At 36.5% G+C, this 20,324-nt stretch overlaps 1 long non-coding RNA gene across 2 annotated transcripts in view; it reads left to right on the top strand.

The window, feature by feature from the left end:
- LOC136016331 (uncharacterized) overlaps positions 1–16,877 on the top strand; it is an 80,214-nt gene extending 63,337 nt beyond the window's left edge. The window contains exons 2-4 of one of the 2 annotated variants that reach the window (XR_010613566.1): positions 13,756–13,869; positions 16,246–16,340; positions 16,793–16,877. This is a non-coding gene — a long non-coding RNA (uncharacterized LOC136016331). Of the gene's footprint in view, positions 1–13,755; positions 13,870–15,674; positions 15,752–16,245; positions 16,341–16,792 lie in introns of those variants that run through there. The other variant, XR_010613567.1, reaches the window with a different exon arrangement.
- The last annotated feature ends 3,447 nt before the right edge of the window (positions 16,878–20,324 follow it).

A 20,324-nucleotide genomic window follows, 5' to 3' on the forward strand; every position in this document is an offset into this window, starting at 1 on the left:
AGGTAGTTGCTAAGAAAAGCGCCTTTCTTAATTTTCTAGTCATGTCCCTTACATCCAAAGTAAGATTACGTGGCTTATGGAGGTTTTTTGGAAGAGGATTGTGTATGTGCTATTTCTAAGTACAATTCTGGTTGTATCTAAGATACTTTAGACTGGACTGCACCAGCTGCGTGGGGCTGGCAGATTCTCATCTGCGGAAACCTGTAACTTTCTGGATTAGCAGCCAGAGGTCAGTATGAATATCATAGGCCTTGTCAAAAGCACTAGATACCTGATAAATGCATTGATGTTTACATTTTCAAAGTTTTAATGTATCTCAAGCACCTTTTGAAATCAAAGGGACAGTAAGTTTCAGGATTACATGTTTGAGTACTTTATATAAACCCCTAAAATTGTATCAGTCTTCAGAGTGGGAATTGTGCGTATCAACTTTTCCTAAGGTTACCTGTATTTGTTAGAATTAATGTAAGTTATTGCATTTAATATTAATTATAATTAAAATAATTTAAGCATGTATATAGGAAATTATACATAGGAATATCTAGGAAGCCATTCACAGAAATGAAAGGAAGACAGGCCATTCTGGGAAGCAAGCCTGTTGTAGCTAAGAAATATGTCCATAGCTTCAATGCTTCTTGTGAAGAAAAATGTTTACTTCTTCTAGGTGGAAAATAGAGGTTTTACTAACCAGGTATTGACTGTTTTAAGAATCACATGAGTTTCAGCTCTTACTCTTTTTAGCAAATGATCTAAATGCAGCATACAAGACCATCCATTTGGGAGATCTCGACTTTGTGAAGTCTGACAGCATGAAAAAAGTCTTGGAAGTGTTTGCATTTTCTTCACACTTGCTGAGCAAACTGACAAAACATTAAGCATCACAAGCGTTAACACTATTTGTTTACGATGAAATAGTAGGTTCTGTTGCAAGGGTAGAAAATAGCAGTAGTGAAATATCACAAGGTGCAGCTAAAGCAACTCTTGGGAGACTTACAAAAAAGCTAACAAGACAAGAACCAGCAGAGGAAAGATTTGTCAGCTAGCTGCTTACTTCTAAATTTGTGATGTGCATTTAATACCCCTCTTTCCCTTATGTCAATTGGGTACTTGCACATGTCTGCTAAAATGTGTTCTAATGTTGTCGTCCCAGACATCATTGTACGTAAGTAAAACAGTTTAATATAAAAATCAAGACCATCACTTCCAGCTGTGTGGGTGGTATTTCTGATACTACCTGGTCTGTGTGGATGGAAACAAAACAGAAAAACAAGAATCTCTCTTTCCTGTAGGCGTAAGGAAGGACGCTTGCACAGGAAAAGACAGTTTGGAACAAATGAGATTTTTTTCGTGTATGCTAAGCCTACCTTCTCTAATATGTGAGCAGCCATTCATAAAACCTAACTTTCTGATAATCTCTTTAATATGTCTATTTCTCAGCAATTCTTGACCATTTAATTTCTTCTCCCTTGTTGAAGGATAATAGGATGTAGACTGGTACAAAGCTATTTGAGAGTTACTTAATATCTATGGTCAGGCAGGGAGAAGGGAGGGTTCTCTTGAAATCCTTCCCTTCAAAACCTGAAACCTCTCAGACCTTGGCATTAGATATACACATAATATAAAGATAATCTTGTTGGGATTCATGAGATTTTCATGAGAAAATTGAAATTACACAGATGTACAGCTGAAAATGATTGTTTCACTGTGTGCCTGGAGATTGATCTTTGGGTACTGACATTTGAAAGTGTTAGCCTTTGCCTAGAAATAATTCCACGATAAATCTGTTCAACTAACAAAATACTCTGTCCAAATATCTGTCATAGTTAACAGCAGCAACATTGATGCAGTGTCTTGTAGTCAAATTATTTCTTACAGTTTGTGAATTCTTTGTGTTTTGATTTTCTTTGCATGTAATCAAGGTAGGTTAGGAGAACTGTACAAGAGCTTTTTTCCCAGTGCTTCTGATCAAATGAATGAGCCAGGGTTTGAAGAGTTCCAGACAATTCCACAGATGCAAGAAATTTCTTGGGTAGGGTTAGTAAATACTTCAGAGTGGAGCTTAAAACTTTTTCTTCTCAATAAATTTAGTAGGAATGAAAAGTTTGAGCTATATTGGAATTGAAAAATATTGAAGATAGCAAAAATGATCTGAAGCTGTATTTCAGTTTTTCAAATGGAAGTTCTAAACTTCCGAGAGTTTTTGATTTATTTCTAGATTTTCTTCTCTTTCCATTTTTTCCCTAGTTTTTCTGTCAGAGGGCTGTACGGCTGGAAAAGCATAGATGAAAGGTGGGAATGGAATCAGTGAACAGACAGCACGCTGGTTTTTTAATTTTTCTATTATTTTTATTAAGTAAACTAATGAAACTACTTGTAATAATCTGCAATTTAAAACCGTATTTTCTGTACTTGAGGTATTTAACCTCAGTGCAACTACTGTATCAGTGCTGGGAAACAGTATCCTACTCACATTTTCACATAGTCCAGCATGAAGGAAGCCATGTGTGCCCTGTGCATGAGGGCAAGAGACAACAGAAAGAAATTGAAACATGAGAGGTTCCAACTGTGATTCAAAGAAAGCCTTTTTCACCCTGGGACCATTATACACTATTGGAATAGTGGAACAGGTTGTCCAGAGGAATTGTAAATCTCCATCTTTAGAGTTTTATCAAGACCTGACTGGGTTCAAGTCTGGATCAGCTGTGCCTAATCACTTGGCTGACCCTGCACTGAGCAGAGGTTTGGGCTAGATGAACTGCCAAGATCCTTTCTAAACAGGGTTGTTACATGCTTTTAAGATCCTGTGTTCAAGCTTTTGTTGTCTGAATATCCACAATCCTTTTAAGACTCTTTCTTTTCTCTCAAATTATCATGAAGTACACCACTTACAGTGTGTATGCACAAGAATGAAAAACAATGGAAATTACTGTTATCTAAGCAAATACAATTTTACATAGGTCTTAGAGGCTATAGCTGAATACCTGAGCCTGTGTTCTGGGAGCATGGGAATCAGTGTCCATGGTACTGGTGCTACTTGCCTAAATCGTACAGGGATGTAAATATTTAGAAAGGAAAACTTATCTAAAGAATGGTCATCTCTGGTTCCACCTACTGTCAGGGAAAGGAAAGAAAGCATTCTGCTTTCTGGCAGAGACTGGCACATGGAGAGTACTGGTTAGACTGTTAAGCTAAAGCTAGTCTTTATGATTACATCTTAAATCTCTATCTGAATTTCTTGATACCTGGACACCTATAAGGCGCTGGTCTCTTTTATCTCATTCTTTGTTTTCTTTAGAGACCAAGCTGTATGTGGAATGACACTAAATGCAGATAAAAATACAATAACACAGATATAAACAGTTTACAGTTAAGTTACAAATTTGGATTGACCCTCCATGAATATTTAATGGAATAAAGCATGCCAGATTAATGCAACTCAGGCCTCAGAGCTGCAAAAATGATTTTGTAGCTCTCCATGGAAAAAGTATTGATTTTTGTCCGTTAGACTGACTTCTGATAAAATGTAGAGATATTTTCAAGAAATCCAAGAAGAAGAAACTTGCTGACGCAAAATATATGAAGATGATATGTCACTGAAAACAATGGTTTTCAGAGGTGAAGTAATAATTTTGGCTATCACACCTAGGAAATGTCTCTGGCTATATACACATAAGAGTTAAGGTCAGCAAAGAAAGTTAAGTCCTTACTCCTCTGATAAATCCTGATATTTGTGGTGTTCTGTAAATAAAACTTCTGCAGAAGACACATTCAAGACAGCAGTTGATTTTATGACTACATTTTTAATCTATTTGTTCTGTGAACTTTTAAGGAGCTCTTCCAATTATTTTCTTTTAAATGAGAAGGGGGTCCCATATTTAATTTCTCCTGTCTCCAGATCAATAATTTGATATTCTTTTTGACACTGGGTAGGCTAGATTTTTTTTTTTTTTTACGCCTCCCCCACTCTTCATTTTAAGTCAATTACATCATAATAAAGGAAAATTTAAAAGCATGAAACAGTGCATTTAAAACATAAATGTATGAAAAATATTAACTGCTTAACCCCGTGTTCTGGTTATGCATAGAAGCACTTGTAGTAAAGGTGAAATTGAATTGTGATTTTTTTTTTTCTCATATTAAAAAGTTCAGTTGTGTATCCCAAAATCAAAGTAAGCCACCTACACTTGTGCTGCACTCACAACTTTAAAAATAGAATTTAATTAAGTAGTTATTTGTTATGGAAATGCAGATTTGACTTTTATCTTTTGGGGCTCTAGATCCTCTGGGAAATATCCTTACCACTTGATGATAAATGGAAGAATTGTTGTCTTCTATTAAGACAAATAAGATTTAGCCAAGTTATTAAAATTCTCCAAATCTAAAGTAAGGCCTAGAAATAATGCAGAGAAGCCTTCTTCCATTTTCAGTCCATAGCAATTTCCTAAACTTTGATGTGGAGCAAAATATTTGCCTGGGGAGGCGGGGGAGAGGCCGATGGCTAATAATTCTATTATTCTGTTCAAATCTGTTGGATGGTTTGTTTAGGGTCTGAATAATTTATCAATTCTAACACAAATTCCTCTCTTTTGCCCCTCCCTCCTCCTTCCAGTTACATCCATCTTTTAAATCTCATCATGTTCTTGAGTCAGTATTATGAATGTCTTACGCAGTTTTACACTAATTTTAGTTATTTTATCCCAGTAATTCCATAGGAAGTTCATAAACTGAATTTTACAGACAAGAACCACTTTCCCCCTATACAACTCTGAATATCACCAAAAAAACCCCACACCCCAAACCCTGACACAACTGAGTTCACATCATCAGAGCTGTAGAACAACACACACTTTTTCCTTTTGTTCCGTCAGTGCTTCACAGTACTGCTTGCTCTTTGCATTGAGAGTGAATCTTGCTGCATGAAAAAGGGAGTTGCTGTTTTCACCATGAGCTTGTGCAAACGCATGATGGCTGGTCTTGGGTAAGCAGGGATGTACGCTCTCCGATGAGCAGTTCTGGTGGACTGGGTAAGCTGAAAGGATTCTGCATGAAGTGAACCGGCCCTACCACAGCGTCAGCCTTCTGCCCTAGTATTTGCCATAGTCATTGTAGCCAGAAGACTTGTCTTGGGGGTCAGGCAGTAAGCTGAATGGAACTAAAGAGGAAATGCTGGGACAGCCAAGAAAATCCATTGTTTTATGCATAAAGCATGGTACAGGTTTCTTTCTTAGCCTTCTATTTCTATCATGTATCAAAGGATTCATTTTTTGGCTGCCTCTGGAAATATTTCATTCTGGTAGGTTTGGATGTGCTTTGCATGGTTTGCTTACTTCCCTATCACATTAATGTTTTCAAAATAAGCTTAGATAACATTGTAGAGAATAAATTGCTTGAATTTATCCTGTGTACATAGCAGTATGGTGTACCTTACATAAGAAATGTTGGCATTGTGATCTCATATTGACATTTCCAGAGATTCAAGTAATCTCCATCCTATACTCGGAAATAGAGGATCCCAAAAGAAATGAAAGTCAGGTTACATAACTCAGGGAACTGATGCCCAGAGATCTTTGGTATTCTGCTCTTTCCTGATGGGAGGTGAAAATATAGCTAAAAGAAAGCAAGTAAAGAAATAGAAGCTTCACTATCTATTCATTCTTCCCACTTTCACCTCCTAAATGGCTGCAAATGTTGAAGCCCTACATCCTGCTGTCAGTCTAAAACTGGTGAAGTTAATTCTTTCCTGAGTCACATCTGTCACTGCTTGACTTTTGGTTATTTAAATCCAAACTATGATGCCATATCTGTGTTGTAATAAAGTATCTTTAGCTTCCCTAAACAAAGGGAAACCTGCATGCGATGGACAAAGGGGCAGAACTGGGAATCCAAGGCCAGAACTGGAACACAGTATTATGAAAAATCTCGGCCATCAAATCTTAATCCTTCTTGCTAGATGCATCTGGCTCCATCTTAAAATAAATTAATATGCTCTCTCTGAGGATCTTTTCCAGACCCTCACTCCTTTGATGCGTAGGATGCTTCTTTTAAACTTATTTATGGACAGCTCATGTGTACTTGTGGTGTCAACATATTGAACTTTCACATAGCCTTTTTCCTGACTGTGTTCTGTTCTCTGTTACGTTTCTAGGAAACAAATTTATCTTCATCCTATCCTTCACCCTCCAAAAGTTTTAATTCTTTTGAGAATAATAAGCCAAGAGCATTTTGGTCTCATCTTTCTCTTAATTATTCTAGCTCTTCTATTTCCTTGCTCCAGTAAAGTTGTACTTATGAATTATGATAAATGCATGGAGTGTTCCAGATAAAGCTTTATCTTTTGAGAATCTCATGTTTAAAATTCAGCCAGTATGATATGGAATTGATTTTCTCGTTATTTTCAGAGAGATTAAACCAAACATCAGTGGATATTTAGTAAATAAAAGGTCTGCTTTTGCAAACACTGATGCTTAAGTTGGCATATATAAAGGTATCCTTTGCTGTCAGTCAAAATTATTTCCACTCCCTAAAAAAAGACATATTTTTAAGTCTTTGTTTGGAATGTCTTGCTCTTCTGGTATTGGCCATCTTCAGCAAGTTGTATGTAAGCAAGTTGTATATATAAACAGCTATTAGTGCTTTCTAGCCTGAAATTATGGATCTGGATTCCTCTCAAAACCATGCATAAAATGCTGCAAATTCTGTTTTGAAGTAGTTTGAGAGTCACTCCAAGTATATCAGCTGATAACACAGTCTTAATGGTATGTAAGCTGGAATTTGAATAACATGTTGTATTTTTCTCCAAATTGTTTTACGGTCATAACAGTATAGCTTCAAAACATATTAACAGGTCAGGTCAGTGTTATTCTGCTTGCCTCACAGCTGTTGTCTGTTGGTTAGTGTCCATCTCAAGAAGGACTTTATAAAAGAAGAGAGAATCTCATACTAGTTAGATGGATGATGGAGTTTCTCAGTGTAATATCTGTATATAAAACTCTAACCAGAACCTTATGTAATTGTTAAAGCAGAATGGCCTAAAAGAGGCTGATGAGTCTGATCTACAAAAACCTTAGTACAAGTTAACTCATGACATATAAAAAGGGCAAAATTTAATGGTTTGACAGTGGGCAATTCAATCTGTTCAAAAAGGGACTTGATTCCTGGTTTTAATTATTACTCTTCCTCCTTTCTAGATACCAGTGCCGGGAGAACTCCCAAACTAGACTGACAAATGGAATGGTAAAAAAAAGGTGCTGGACTTAGAGAAAGTAGCTTTATCAAATGTAGATAGAGTTAAAAAATGTGAAGGGAACAGTGCCAGTCACACGTTGAGAGTTAAGCTAGTCTTTTATCTTTCCTGAGGCAAATCTGATACAGAACAGTTTGGAAACTAAAGCTGCTGCTGGAAATTATTTAGGAGTCAAATAATTAATATCCTTGGAAACTGAAATGCTGTCTCTTTGCCTAATATTCCAATTGGACATGGCAGTGCACAGCATCTTGTACAAGACTTCATTGGAAAACAATGATATTTTGTCTGTGAATTTTACCTGCACTGTCCAGACATGCTGATTGTTTCCTTTTCTCTGAGGTATTATTTACTACTGGTGTTGTAATGAAAACAATCAGTAATACTTATATACCCCATGAACCAGGGCAGTAGTTGCATTATAGCCAATGCTCACAAAAACTAGAAAAGCCTGACTGAAGTTCATGCACCTATGTAATTTACTGAGACTTACTAGCTAAGGAAGAATATTTTTATCTGGAATGAAATTAAGGCCTCTTCATGCCTTATTTATTATTTCCTTGAAGAGCATTGCTGACTTAGAAGGCAAGCCTTCTTTAGAAGGCAAGCTTTTCTGTTAAGCCTTTGATGGTTTTGGGGGTCAGTAGTTCTTTCAAGAGTTTACTCAAAACGTAGTCAAATATGTCTTAGTTTGGTAACTCACTTTCCACAAATATGGATTTAATTCATATGCAAATGAATTAGTATTTTCATGTTTATCTACTTATAATGTATTCTAGCAAAGGGAAAGACTAGCACCTCAGCTTGGATAGGTTAGCAAGCCTCTGCTGGTACAACCTTTTGTGATGCTGTTGGAGGATATGATCTGTCAGCTGCAGAAAATCAAGAAGAACAGATTGCTGCATGCATACAGTGAATGCAGCTTCTCAGAGGAGCATAAGGACAACAGTTTTCACTGGTGAGCATTCTGTTTAGCAAACATCAAGAGAATGCAATATTTGTGTAAGGAAATTTTGAAGAATTAGGCAGAAAATTAATAGTATAGCACCAAAGTCAAGTGATTAATTTTTGTTTCATTTATGTATTTCTGTATGCAGTATGTATTATGCACTGACAAACTATTTAGATTTTCTTGCAATGTAAGATATTAATTGCATACATTATTAATTTTCACCTAATTAATTTGCAGTACTCAACTGCTCTTAGAAGATGTTGCCATCCTTACTTTAAAGGAGTATCTGAGGAACATGTTAGTTTCCATCATAAAATTCTGTTTTGGTGGCTTAACACACCATCCTGTTCACCTTCAGACTTCTTATCATAGTGCCTTCCATGTTGTCCCATCCTAAAAATAGACATTTTAAAATTTTAATCCGAATTTTATCTGATAGCACTTAAAAGTTTTTACCCATGTAATGGGCTGAAGTCACATGAGGAAAAGTGGAAAGCTGCACTTTGTTTCTGCCTTTGTGGTCTGTTTCTGCTTTCTGCTTTCCTTGGTTGGTTTTAGGACATGCAGATCGTTGTGTGGTTTTAGAAATATATTGGAATAATTTTGGTCTCCTACCAGTCTTTGTTCAGTACAAGTTAGACCTATGAAAACTGTATCAGCACCCAAAGAACAGGTGTAGCACAGCTACTTCGTTCCATCATAATGGGGAGTAAATTTACCTAGTCAACTAACTTAGTATCTGTGTTAGGAGAGGGTTCATTGTTCAGGCAGAGCAGCGTGACCGTTAAGACATCAGATGGCTGGCAAAAGAGATAATGCAACTGTTTATCAGAAAGGCAAAGAGAGGGAATATACTCTGAGGGTATGTCCTTCTGAGTCTGAAGTTTTAACAGGTTTTGTTATAACTTTCTACAGGCCAACACCCTGCACGATACTGAGCAGGAATGAGCTGGCTCCTTCCCTGCTTAAATCTGTGTCCCAAGGCTATCTCATTAGCACTTGGTTTCAGCTGTTACTTGATCTCTTTTTAGAGGATAGTTCACAAATTATAAGATTATTTTTTCATGTCTGAAATATTGACCACAAAACACAAAATCAGGGAAAGAGAAATTTAGCTGATCAGTGAAAAAGATGTATCAGCCCGCAGGAGCACAGTCTGACACTTTGGCTCTTCAAATAAAGAGGAGCAAAAGCTCTGTGATAACAAAGAATGAGGTTCCTTTCTCAGGAATGAAAGAATAAAGTAACCCAGACCTTCCTTATTTCCTTTATTTGAATACTAATCTTTCTTTAATATCCAGAAGTGCACATGTGGAATGTTAATATTCTGTTTGGAAATGGTTATTCTGGTGTACGTGTGTTGCTACATTTTTTTTGAAGATGCTAACTTTGAAAAACAGGACTTAGTGAAAGTTTAGATGCTTTGCAGGGTTTGCGCTGGGTAAATGAATAATTTTGCTTGTACTAAATTGAAGGTTCAGCAAAAAGTTTAGGAAAGAGTTCTGTGTCAGTGATGCTCACAAGCCACAGTCTGCTCCCTGTCTTGTCTGTTACACATAAAATGGGATTTGGTTGTGGCACATTACAGCAAGACAGAACACGTTGTTGGGCTGGATCTGCCGCTTGAGGAAAGGAATGCTGTTGCCGCTGAAGTTGTCTTCAAGCGAGGGTTGGGTTGTTTTTTTTCTTTGACATAGCCTTAGATGAGACAAGATTCTTTTACTCCTAGAAATTGAAGCTAACACCAGGGCCTGCCTTACTCTGTGTGTTTGTGTGATGCTCAGCTTTGAACAAAAAAAGATCAGCTTCCTCCTTCCTTTTATGATTTGTCCTTCCTCATTAGAATACAGTGATATGTAAATGAGCACTTTTCAATACCTGCATTATCGTATCAGAAGCCAGATGTGCTGTGAAGTGTATTGGCTTTCTTCTGTAGCCTCTACCTTCATTAATTCTCATCTATAGTACTACCCCCCTAAAATCCCTCTTAAGACAGTTTTATCAGTGATGCTTTCAAATGTTACTTGATATCTTGCTAGAGAACTATTAGAAAATTACAAGATTAATTTTTCACGTCTAAAATCTGTTGTCCTTAGTCATAGCCATCTCTCTGCTGCTCCTCTGTCTGGAATGATAACATTTTTTAAAGCAAGACTCTGTAGAAATCCTTCCCTGCTGGAGTTTTATTCATTCTTGAAAAACTGGTTCTGCCAAGCTCCTTTACCAACATAGTCATGGTGGAAATAGTGGTTCCAGTCTACTTCAGCCTTTCCTAGAAGACTTCTTTTGAACATTAGAAAGATCAGAACATTGTCAGAATATTCAATTTTATGGAACTTTAAAGCCTATATTAGTTTTTATGATAGGGTGTTTTACCACAGAGTAACAAGATTTGTATTAAGTTGATCCACTTTCAATTTAATTCAGTTATTTTGATTGCTATGAACCATTAAGAGGATTTTAACTTCAGTCTAACCTGTGCTCAGCAAATAAATTAATTCTAAAGGTAATACATTTAAAATGTATTAAGAAAATAATGTCATCAATTAATCATTCCTTTATAAGGCAAAGTAACAAATACTACTAGCTCTAGTAGAATATTCAGACACAAAGTCTACAATACTGGTGGCATGTGTTACTTTTGAATTTTTGGGTTTTTTTCTTGCATGTCAAGTATGTGCTTACTAGTATTCCTTTTTTGGGACCTCAATTTGTATTGGTTAGACTAGTCTGCCGCTTCTGTCTTGCCTGCATACAATGTAGCTGTATGTTATTTTTAGGTGATTTTGTGCTTAAATCAAATCTGGTGCCTATTCCCTTTATGATTTGCTTTTTGGGATTTTTTTTCAGCAGCAGCAGTCCTTCTGTAGTACTGGTGCTGGTATTTAGCAAAGAGATATGAGCAGTATTTTCTCTGAATGCATAAAACTGCCTGTCCTCTAAGTAGACACTAATACTAAATTCTCTAACTAAATGTAACTAGTTTCTCTGACAGAGATCTAAATGTGATCCATTTATTTACATCTTGAAATACATTGATGCATGTGTGTTCACCTAAGTTTCAGTTTGGGGTTTGGGGGTTTTATTGAGGGGGGTTTGGTTTTTATTCCATGTAATGAAAAAATTATACTACTTAATTTTCAACAGCATTCCATGAAATATTACTGCTGTGAGAACAATACTGCACTCCTTCAAAACAGTGATACATATAAAGCAGCTTTATTTCCTTCAGTGGAATTAATTAAGTTCTTAATTATACATGTGTTCAAGGGCTTGATGCGAAGAGGGCACAAATCATACTGGCATTGTAGAATCTTGAATGAAGGGTTTTCATTTATTTCAGTCTTTTTTTCTCTTCTCCTGAAGTTTCCTGTGAGAACTGGCAGTGATTTCTGATGGATGTGGATGTACATCCCTTACCATGACCACAGTTGCTAAGAACAGATTATAGTGATTATTCAGGATTATCGACTGAAGTGGTAACATGAATAGAAATTCACATCACATGTCTGACATTTAGGAAGTGGTGCAGATCATTAGGAAGTACATCCAGATCACAAAACCCACCATTTACCACACAGTGTGGTTCCTGGTGCTGCACGGGGAACTGACAGTGTCATCCATAGTTAAGCTTTACCGACACTTCCAGTTGCCAGACCCTTTTCATTTGTTTTATTGTAGTTCAGTCGTAAAGATGATATTTTAAACTTGAGATGAGTTGCCTGAAGCTGACATTTTGGGGGAGTTTAAGAGGAAACATTTCAGCCCTACCTGAGAGCAATGCTGGCATAAAACTGACTCTTTTTTCCTAAAATGAAGTTGTTCTGGCCGTTTTACTTGCATCAGCCTCACATTTAGGAACAAAGATTAAAAATGAATTAAAAGCCTCTGAAAAGTCTGCTCAGCATCCTTTGACATGGGTTGCTGAAAGCTGTTTCCATGAATGAGTCTGCATGGTGCTTCAGTGGGACAGCAACAAAATTGAGAAGCTGGTGATGACTCTTCTCTAAAACTGCAGGAATGGATCCTTACTTCATGCAGGCCTGATCCTTCATTTGTTCTTTCTGGGGTGAGATTCATTTTCATAAAGTCAGTGTCATGACACACTAGCAGGCTGTGAGAGAGTGACTTCACTTCCACAACAAAAACCTGGAAATCAGAGAATAATAATGTTTGCTACTTAATTAATATTGTAGAATAATTATCTTGATGAACCAGCAAATGCAAGTTAGCATTTTCTGCCTTTACATCATTTAAAGTCATATAAAATATAGATATATTTTTTCATATGTTTAATTCCTTTACATAAATACATTACTTCCTTCAAGTAGTATTCCAACTTGTAATGCAGTTCATCCAATATGATGATAATAACTATCATACACAGAAGCTTGACTTCAGCTGAGACAGCTATTGCCTTGCCATAAAAAGAACTCTCTCGTTGTTTTTCTTTTTTTTTTTAATGTGAAGTATGTCATTGAGGTCTGTCCAAGAGAAAAGCGGAGCTGTTGCCTTAGAATTGGAAAAAGGGCCATTCAGCAGTTTTTGAATCTTTGAAAAAATCCAAGATGTAAAAAAAATGGCAAAAATCAAACATTGGTAAAAATCAAACATTGGTAAAAATCAAAGATGGTCTAGAGAACTTAGCAGGCAGTTAAGACACAGGCAGCAAATCTGCTGTAAAGTGCTTCAAAAGGTGTTTCCAACAACCATGGCATAAATAAGCTACAGTGAGGATTTTACTTAGAAATAAAGATTGTGAGGGTTTTGTTTTCCATAATTCAATTTCTCAGAGGGTTTATTTTTTGCGGGTTTTTTTGGGGGGGGTTGGTGTGTTTTGGTTGCCATTTTGCAATGGCAATTAGATAAAGGTGTGTAATATTTGTCTGTTTGATTCTGTCTGATCTTGTTACCCCTGGGAGAAAGAGCTTGTGAGAGATGAGAAATTCTGATTGGAAATTTATTGCGCACTCCGTGAAAGAATGTACTGCACAGGCTAAGCAGAGGACAAAAGGGGAGGACAAAGGCCTTTTTTCTTGATCTTGACCTTGAGTAGTCTTTTGTACAAGGATGTGGGAATATGTGGGGTTTTTTTTCCTTTTATTTTATTTCTCTTTTTTTAAGGCTGGAAAGTGAGAACATTTGCACACTGACCTGAACAAATGTGTAGAAAATGCCTTGCGTTGAGAGGTATTACGGATAAGTTTGGTTTGTGAAATGTCAGTGTGGGTGGATATGAGATGATTGAAAGGAGGTATGTCATGAATTCTTTATAAAGATAAACTTGCCCCAAACTCCACATTTGTGAGAGTTGTTCATAGATGGTATGTATAATTATCCTTGGAATTGGTGTCTGTGGTATGTCCTAGTATCATAGTTCTGCAAGCTCAAGAGAGAGATGAATGCCCAACTTGTCTTGGAGAGCCGTTTCTTTGTGAAGTATTGTTATGCTGTTGAACTTTGGAGTTCTGTCATTGCTGCAGGTGGTTCTTGGTTTAACAGAAAGGAAATACTACTATATTTATGGACTTAAATTCTATTTGAAATGTTATTTTAACAGAGATTGAGCCATAGTGGAAGATCAGAAGTGGGAAAATGAAGGAATCTGCATTTCTAAGACTGTTGTCAAGAAAGCAGAAAGATTCTGCACAAGGAAAACCCTCCCACTAAACAGGTATGAGAAATATGTGGTCTGTCCTTTCAGGCACATTGAAAGCACTGCCCAAATTAAGTGAGACAGTTGAGCTGACTTCCTTCTGTCTTGTGCTATATACCCTCTGCTCAGTGTGAGTTTTCATCATTGGTGAACCAATGGTGAACTCTCTGGAGTTCTGCATAGCCCTAATAGCCAGCAGAACACGAGCATTTATGGACATTCCAGGAGACAAACATGGAGAAATATTATTGTCTGTGGAATGATGACCCTGGTGGTTCTACAGTGTGAAAATGAGCACAGGGGAAAGAGATGCTGTGGAGATGAGGAATGGAAGTCTTCTGGGAAGCCTGCTGGAGGGCTGTGCAGCGTTTATGGCACTATGAGGAGAGTGTTTCACTCTACAGGGAAGAGGAAGCCAAACCTAGCACAGTCCCATCCAAGCTGCTGTTCAGGAGTGGACACTGAAATGAGTCCTTATCTCTGCTTTAGCCTAGGATAACTAACTGAAACAACCCAAAAGAGAAACAAGGAACAAGCTGAAAATCAAGAGGAGAGAATGCTTCATACTGAACATATATTAAAATCACGTTCAGGAAAACCTGGATTTTGTACCAGTATAATATTCCAGAGCAAGTTTAAGATGGCATCTGGGAGCAGTATCTGTGATAGTGAGTTAATTTTCAGTTATCATGATGTATTGCATATTTTTGTCAGCTTGGCATCACTATGGAAATATGACTTTCAGAAGGAACCAAAAATACTTGCTCTTTTAGTTGAGTAACAATTTGAAACATAACTATATATAGGACAAACAGCTCTTTTAAAAAAGTCCTGGGAGATAGTATATGTCAGAAAGGAGATCAGAGTTAATTTTCAGTTCACTAGCTATGGGATCAGTTAAGGACCTGAGTTAAAAACATGGCTTTAACAGTTACCAGATTGTTTTATTTTCAAAGATACAGTATGCTAGTGTAAGGTATAACACTATATATTAAGAAGGTAGGTATGCTTCAGCATGATAGAGATCAGTGACTTAAGGAGCCGTTAGGAGGAACAAATATGTTTGTGGGTTTTGTATAGGCCTCAGGGTTCAGCATTTTAGTACTGGTTGGCTGAGTCCTCCAGGTTTCTATAGAAACCTTTTGTATGAGACTTTAAATAGAGGCTCTGCATGTACCCAGAAAGAATTCTCTGGTGGTTTTGGTTACAAGCTTCTTCTTTTGCCCAAAAGTCAAGTCTGATAATACTGAAAAGATCAGAGATGCTCTGGAAGGAAACATGCTATACAGATAAGAAACATCTGTATTATTTAGATCATTTTGTGATCTTACAGTTTAGCTTATGCTTTATATAAATAAGCTGTCTGCATATACTGCTCCCAAAAGTTTCTTAGCACATGGACATTAGCTATTTTGTCTCTTCTCCTATAAAAAAAAAAAAAAAATCATTATTTGTAGAATTATGCTTAGAGACCATGAGGCAAATTCTGCCATCACCTGGGAGGATAAGACACAGTGAAGATGCATGCTTGTGCCTGCTCATCTATCTCTTGCCAAAAAACTGATGTGTCTGTTCAGAGTTCTTTTTTGTATAGCAATTTGCCCAGAAGAATATAACTGTGCTAAGCACAAGCAACCTGCCCGAATAAGCTCATTCTCAAAAAAATAAAGAAATGATAATACTGAGCCATGGTTCTTTGGTCCCAGCCAGTTTTCCTTCTTTAAGTCTTTCCACCTGAGTAAGTTCAGTCCTCTTCAGTTCAACAAAATATTTCATCTCAGAAATAGCTAAGTGTCTTCCACAATTCTGTTCTTAGGATGTGTTTTGCTTGGATGTTCCATTTTCTGAGCAGCAGCTGAGGACAGCTTTTTTTCTCTTGATATGCTAACTTTGCTAAAAGGTAAGTTCAGGGTTTTTTCTCCCACCCCAACACTCTGAAGTTTTGCTCTAAAAAAAGACAAAAAAGACCCAAACTTCTGTGCTCTAATGGCTACTTTACATTTTCATTGTTTTCAGGAAACAAAAAATGCATCCAAGCTTCTGTTGAAAAACAGTCAGGACAGCCAAAGAGACAGTGAAAAGTGATTAGTTGTGGTTCACTCTACACTAGCTTTTGGCTGCACAACCCTGTCTTCTAGATAATTGTTTAGAAAGGACTAGTTCTTTATTATCTAAACTGTTCATTTTCCTGTTATTTCGTATAAATTGTGAACTTACATTTCTGTTTTTTTTCCCTGGGGTAAATCCTGTGTCTATTTGAGTGGTGGGTAAAATGCATAATAACTGAACTGGGATTTAAAAGGAATTCATCCTATTGGATGTCTTGTAAAGTTAACCCAGGCTCTTCAGTCACTTTGGTTTTGTTCTTTCAGAAAACCCAACTTGTTCCAACAGGTGATTTACATTTTCATGCTTGGGAAGTCTTTAGGGGTTGAGTATGAAGAGTGGATGTTGGACTTGGAGCTGGGAACTTCATGTACTACTGCAAGGTAAGACTTGATGTAAGGAAAACTTCTGTTTTCAACACTGCAGTTGTAGTGTCAGTGAAACTGGCCAAACCAAAACCGGTCTCTTTCTAGAGAAGGACATGTCAGTTATTTACTACAACTCCATAACTCATTTAAATAGAATAGAATGGAATAGCTCCAGTTGGAAGGGACCTTCAACAACCATCTAGTCCAACTGCTAGTAGTGGTGAATAGGTAAATCTCTAGGGTTTTTTGACAGAAATTTACTATGATTCCTTATGAGTGTAGTAACAGTAGGGAAAAATCATTAAAATCTGCCTATTGATAAAAACCCATATTCAAACCCAGCACAACTAATGTCAAGACAACTCTGTTCATATACCAGCTGAGCTCTCTAGAGCAAATCTACAACTACATGTAAACTCTGATCAGTTAATAAGAAGTATATTTACATAACTCATGATTCTTTACAGATGTAAAATCACAATGACCATAGAAGAGAGGGGCCTGTCACTGGAATGCTTCCATAATCCATGGAATTATAATTCATGATTCTGTAAACAAGGTTTGTTTAAAATAGAAGCACTAAATAATGGAAAGATTACCACTTAATTACCATGTGTATTAGAGATTACCATGTGTATTAAAGGGGAAAACCAAAAAGAATAGAAATTTTTCTTTCATGAGGTTTTTATTTTTATTTTTCCTGTTTGTTAAAAAAATCCTGAGTCAAAATATTTTATCATTGTATATTGAAGTCAGTTATAAAACACTTCTGAAACTCTAACATTTTCAAATACCAATTACTTTTGGTGCATGACTTTGCATGCTTCACAGCTCAAAGATTCACAAGTATGAATCTTTCAAACCTTGCCTGCTTATCTCTTCCTTATTTAAAGACAAGATTGTATCTTGTTAAAATACAGATAAACCATGACAATGTCAAAGACAGGTGCAAGTTAATTTGGATGAAAGTTCAACAGCATGTTGTGAGATAGAAGAGTAATAGTACTGTGTTGAATTATCCTAGGTAATTTGTATGCCATCTTACATTCACAGTGGTTTTCAGCTCTATGGTTTAGATGGCTCTATCACTTATATGACTGTACTTTGTTTTTCAGATGCATCTCAGTAAGATTAATATGGCATTTGACAAATTTCTCATATATTGTTTGATAAGACTTTCTCTTGTTCTTTGTGTAAGTTTGAACACTGATCAGGTAGAAGGTGTGCTTGAACTAGAAAGCCTGAAATGCTGAAATCCCACAAAGATGCATTAACCCTGAGCACCTCAAATAGGGTATGAATGGCCCAGATTTTACAAAAGGAGTTGAGCATATTTCATAAGAAAGCCTGGGTCAACAGTTCTGATTATAGTTCTGATAGCTTCTCAGCTAGCATGATAATCACTTCCCAGAAAACAAAGTTTCCTTTGGTTAAGTCCCATCAGGTATATTTTAGATTAATCCGTTGAATTGAGTTCAATATAAATAATTCAATAAAAAAAAACCTTAACAGCAATAGTTACTTTCAACTCCTCTGGATTTAGTTAATATGGAGGGGTGGTGGGGTTTAGTTTACATGTTCTTATTCAACACTAGAAGTTTTGTCTACGTAAAGGCTTAGAATTTTTGAAAATTACATATAGGAAGTGAAAATCTTAATAATTTATGTTCTGCTTGACCTTCAGGATGCATCTTTGCAGTGCCTGGCAAAAGTGGCAAGCTTGGAAACAGCATTTGCCAGCTCTAAAACCAGTGTTTGTCTGTGAGGGAGAAGAACATGTGATTTTGATAAGGAGGTATAAAGTCCAGTGTCCCCCCCCTGGGAGTTTTAAGAATCCGTCTGTCATTCACAGTTCCTTACTAGAAAGTGTTATATTCCCAGTGAACCATAATTGAGTTATGAAGCGGTTCTTTGCAGAATCAGAGCACATCATATGGAGCGCCAGACAATCACAAGACTTCCAGACATGTCAAACATCAGCCCGTCAGCCAGGGCTTCGCAATAAGAAATCTTATGTCTTGAAGGAGATTTTTCATTACTGTTGTCTTCACCTAGAGTCAAATTCCAGGATGTTTCCTGCATCTTTTATGACACAGGTCATCTTTCTGCATTCACTAGAGACAGTGGATTGGATGTGACTCGAATCATCATGTATTCCTGCTAAAAAATGGCATTGATAGTTCACCTAAGGACAATATGAACCAAAGGTTTCAAGTGAGTTGGCTTTGCAGTAGTGAAATTTTTCTTTTTGCTGTAGAATTTCTTTCAATATTATTTTTTCAGTCTTTATTATTAATTATTTTTTTAAACTGTTACTGCCTATTTGCTACCTACTGACTTGGCATCTCTTGAGGTGATTCAGAATAGTGTTTGTGCTAGATTTAGTGCTAATTGCCTCGTGGTATGTAATACTGAGCAATTCATAGAAAGCATAATTTTGTCACTGTGACCTTAATAACTTTGACCACCAGGGAAAAGAAGTATGTGCATGAAAGCAGTTATCGAACTAATTTTTCAGTAGATCATTTTGTTAACTGTATCCTATTAGCATTTACTTTTTAAAAAAGGCAAAAGAAGTTTCTTTCAAAGCATACTTAAAATTCTGTTATAAACTTCTTTATTAGCAGTACTTTTGGGTTATATAATTATTTTTCAAAATGGATGCAATCTATTCATCTTTCTAGTGATTCATAATGCCAAACCATACCAAAAAGCTGAAAACCCAACTATATGTCTGGTAAGCATCAGAAGGATTATGTTGCAAACATTCAGGTGTTGCACATGCATGGCCAGTGGCAAATTTGATGATGTAAACAGCAGGATAACGCAACAGTTTAGATCAAAGTCGCAAAAATATATAAAATGCATAATAACTTCAATTAATGAGATCTCAGGAAAACTATGTATTATTTTAAAATTGCATAACCAGCTGGGCTATAATGAGCCATGCTTTTAATCAAATTAATGAGGCTACAGTTCAGCACTGCTCATGACTCAGAATAAAGTCTTTCCCTGCAGCACAACTTCCTAACAGCCCTTCGTGCATCATTCATTAAACACAGGCTGGAACTACTATGTAAAGCATAAGGACATACAGGACAAGATATTTTGAATACTTTAGCTATATGCAGCTTTGGAAATCCCAGCTTTGTTTCAAGCCCTTTACAAAAAGTTACTTAGAATACTTGTTGTAAATCAACTCTATATATTCACCCAGCCTATGAAAATAGAGGGCTGCTTCACCAAGTTTATTTCTATGAACTATTAATCTGGTCACACAGTGAAATACTCTGAATATTCATTTGAAACATAACAATTTTGAAAATATTAATGTACAACTTTTGTTTTTAAGTTCAATATTGACAAAAAAATAGGAAAACCATCAGCAATCTAAGACGGCACCTACTCCTAAAAGACACATCTTTGTGAAGCCTGCATGAAATAAAAAACAGCAATATCATCATCAATAAGGAGAAAGCTTCTCCTGAAAAGGTTTGCAGAAGGAAGTATTTGCAGAAGGAAGTAAATGGTTCATGTTGAACTCAGATTTAATTCTTTTTGTGCCACCTTGTGCTTTCTCCTGCTTCTAATAAGTAATTACTACAGTAATCATAATCACCCCTACCACATGGCTAGACTTCCAGAGGGCACAATTCTAGTAGGGCAGGCTCCTAGCAGGAGGTAGAAAAGCTGAGCGTGTGTTTTTAAAAGATTTCTCAGAACTAGCACCAGAGTGCTTGAAAACTAAGCTAGTTACTGTTAGTGCTTCTCCACTAAACAGGCTGGTGTTAGATTGTGAATAACCAGTATTTCATATAAAATTATCCTGGATCAAAAAGTGCCAATGAGCTTTGAATCTAGACCCATATTTACATCATTAAACAAGTCACAGTCAATGTCATGTGTTCGGTTTGTGCAACCTTTGTTTCATTTGCAAACCTAAATAGCTGTTTCTCTTCAAAGTTAGCAAGACAACTTTGAAAATATCACTACGTTAAC

The sequence above is a fragment of the Lathamus discolor genome, chromosome 6, assembly GCF_037157495.1.
Source record: "Lathamus discolor isolate bLatDis1 chromosome 6, bLatDis1.hap1, whole genome shotgun sequence".
NCBI lineage: Eukaryota > Metazoa > Chordata > Aves > Psittaciformes > Psittacidae > Lathamus > Lathamus discolor.